We start from the raw sequence: 3,891 nt of genomic DNA on the forward strand, positions 1-3,891 counted from the left end.
ACATTTCCCCAATGTCGTTCCTGGTACCTCAACCCAACCGTCACCCCGAAAAAGATGTCGTGTCTGTAGCAGGAGTGGAATAAGGCGTGACACCCGCTATTTCTGTCCTGACTGCCCTGACCACCCTGCCCTATGCTTAGGGGAGTGTTTCCGAAAGTACCACTCACAGGTACACTATTAGCATAGGGATCATCTCACCAGGACAGGCACACAGGGCTATTAGGGCCCATTCACTCACTGCTGCTGCAAACGTCTCCTTTCACCTGGGACAAAGTGCATAACGCACTTCGCCACATCTTTGGGCGATTTGCGCTTTGCACATTGACCCATGGGGAAGGAGAGGTTTGTTCTATAAAGGTAAAAAAACAAAAAAAAAAACAAAAAAAAAACACCAGTAAGCAAACAGGTTAATGTTCAGTTAAAAAAGTTAAAGTTTATATGTTCTGTTGCAAATTTAATAAAATTATTGCGTTGCGGCCTGGTTTTTTCTTTTTTTCTTTTTTTACCTTCCAGGTGGACCAACCGATCGACTAGCTGCAGCACTGATGTGCATTCTGACAGAAGCATTGCGCTGCTGTCAGATTACACGCAAGTCGGTGTATGCGGCGCTGCAAGACGGGATTTCTACTCTGCAGTAACAGATACGTTTGCCAAGGCATACGAGCTGAGGAGGAGGCGGCGTTCCTATGCTTTGGCAAACACTTTGTATGTATATAAAAAAAAATAAAAAATCCCGGCAATGATTTATTCATCCACATCGATTGATGCGAATGGAGAAATCTGGTTTGCCAGGGCATACGAGCTAAGTGGGTATGGATGTAGGGCGGAGCTCCTATGTCCTGGCAGACGCCTTTCCCCTCCATTTTTTTTTTTGGCAGAGATTTTTTCATCCACATTGATCGATGCGAATGAAGAAATTTGTGCCGTTCATTTTTTTCTTTCAGCCCAGAGGCTGAACGGAAAAAAAATCTCATTACCCGTATGCTCAATATAAGGAGAATAGCAGAAACTCCTAATGCTGGCCATACATGTAATGACTGCGGAGACCCTCAAATGCCAGGGCAGTACAAACACCACACAAATGACCCCATTTTGGAAAGAAGACACCCCAAGGTATTTGCTGAGGGGCATATTGAGTCCATGAAAGATTTAAATTTTTGTCCTAAGTTAGCGGAAAGTGAGACTTTGTGAGAAAAATAAAAATAAAAATCAATTTCCGCTAACTTATGCGAAAAAAAAAAAAATTCTATGAACTTGCCAGGCCCCTCATTGAATACCTTGGGGTGTCTTCTTTCCAAAGTGGGGTCACATGTGGGGTATTTATATTGCCCTGGCTTTTTAGGGGCCCTAAAGCGCGAGAAGAAGTCTGGGATCCAAATGTCTAAAAATGCCCTCCTAAAAGGAATTTGGGCCGCTTTGCGCACCTAGGCTGCAAAAAAGTGTCACACATCTGGTATCGCCGTACTCAGGAGAAGTTGGGGAATGTGTTTTGGGGTGTCATTTTACATATACCCATGCTGGGTGAGATAAATATCTTGGTCAAATGCCAACTTTGTGTAAAAAAATGGGAAAAGTTGTCTTTTGCCAAGATATTTCTCTCACCCAGCATGGGTATATGTAAAATGACACCCCAAAACACATTCCCCAACTTCTCCTGAGTACGGCGATACCACATGTGTGACACTTTTTTGCAGCCTAGGTGGGCAAAGGGGCACATATTCCAAAGTGCACCTTTTGGATTTCACCGGTCATTTTTTACACATTTTGATTGCAAAGTTCTTCTCACACATTTGGGCCCCTAAAATGCCAGGGCAGTATAACTACCCCACAAGTGACCCCATTTTGGAAAGAAGACACCCCAAGGTATTCCGTGAGGGGCATGGCGAGTTCCTAGAATCTTTTATTTTTTGTCGCAAGTTACTGGAATATGAGACTTTGTAAGAAAAAAAAAAAAATCATCATCATTTTCCGCTAACTTGTGACAAAAAATAAAAAGTTCTATGAACTCACTATGCCCATCAGCGAATACCTTAGGTTGTCTACTTTCCGAAATGGGGTCATTTGTGGGGTGTTTCTACTGTGTGGGCATTGTAGAACCTCAGGAATCATGACAGGTGCTCAGAAAGTCAGAGCTGTTTCAAAAAGTGGAAATTCACATTTTTGTACCATAGTTTGTAAATGCTATAACTTTTACCCAAACCATTTTTTTTTTTTGCCCAAACATTTTTTTTTTATCAAAGACATGTAGAACAATAAATTTGGCGAAAAATTTATATATGGATGTCGTTTTTTTTGCAAAATTTTACAGCTGAAAGTGAAAAATGTCATTTTTTTGCAAAAAAATCGTTACATTTTGATTAATAACAAAAAAAGTAAAAATTTCAGCAGCAATAAAATACCACCAAATGAAAGCTCCATTAGTGAGAAGAAAAGGAGGTAACATTCATTTGGGTGGTAAGTTGCATGACCGAGCGATAAACGGTGAAAGGAGTGTAGTGCCGAAGTGTAAAAAGTGCTCTGGTCATGAAGGGGGTTTCAGCTAGCGGGGCTGAGGGGGTTAAAATCGGATTTTGGGTTAGGGGAGGTGACAGAATCCCTTTAAATCAAAGGTTTTTAAATATAGATTCATATTTGGACAATTTTTCTGTTGTACTTAGGAAGGAGAAAAATAATCATTACCTTAATAATAACAATTTAAATAGGATTTCTTCAGCTGAAGCGATAACATTACAGCGTGCTATTGGCTTACACATCCATGTTTGTTGCAGTGTTTGCAGTTTGCACCATGCCTGCCTCACCGATAGGTAAAGGAACTTCATTAAAATATTGCCAAACTGGGTCTCTTACGGCTGCTGCCATTATAGTGTTTTCCTCCAAGGAAAGAATGTGATAAACCTCAGGTCATACACAAAAAGATCCAAAGACTTGTCTGTCTGTGGCTGTGCAGTACGGGGCTCCTTGTCTGCCTGCCTTTTCCTCCTTACACTTAGTCTCACTTTCTTCTTGTGCAGATCTATTCCACTCCAAACAATCAGAAACATATTGTTTATATTCTATTCACTGAAGGGGTTGATTCTGTATTTATAGCTTTGTAGAAGTTGGGATTAAGATCTTTTTCTCAACTCTTTTCATGTTATAAATTCAGTTTTGAGAACATTAAACCGAGCGTCTGTGATAATGTCTTGTAGGCCGAGAAACTGCCCAGTGATCCTACAACAACCTCTGGACGAGCCGGACATTGTGCACGGATTCATGGGATGTAACCCAAACAGCCTTATTCTACAGAATAAAAAAAGTCATCTTTATTTCATAATGAAATAACATTTGGATGGTAATAGATTTTCCTCAAAAAGCATTTTATATTAAAAAATCATTGATTTTTATCCACCCTGCGTGTGACTAATAAACGCCAAGAAGTGGTTGAGCTGCGGCCGCCTCATAGCAAGAGCGCCACCACATGGATCCAGAACCCACTGATCCAAAGGCTGGGCCACCATTACTAGACTCCGAGGGGGGGGCATTCACATATCCAGCTCTGCTGCGTTATACACAGGGGCTCAGTGAAGCGCACACTATGCCCTGCTGGGAGACACTGACCAGCGTGGGGCATGCCGGGAGATGTGTTTACGGCTCATTGTCACAACCTCCTGGGGCTTGTTGTCCGCCTGCAGCTGCCAGTCTGGACGGTGTTGACATCTGTGCGTTCCACTATGCGCTCCACACAACGTCCTGACCCTTTACCATAGAGCTCCGTGCGCACGTACACACAGCGCCCCTCTGGCCGGAGTACGGTCACTCTATGATGGCGCTCACTCGGCTCCCTGTGCTGCACAGCGCCACCTGTCCGCGGAGGAGCGCAACGGCCGCGGTGTGGTGGTGCAGGGCGCCGCT

The sequence above is a fragment of the Bufo gargarizans genome, unplaced genomic scaffold, assembly GCF_014858855.1.
Source record: "Bufo gargarizans isolate SCDJY-AF-19 unplaced genomic scaffold, ASM1485885v1 fragScaff_scaffold_693_pilon, whole genome shotgun sequence".
Lineage (NCBI taxonomy): Eukaryota > Metazoa > Chordata > Amphibia > Anura > Bufonidae > Bufo > Bufo gargarizans.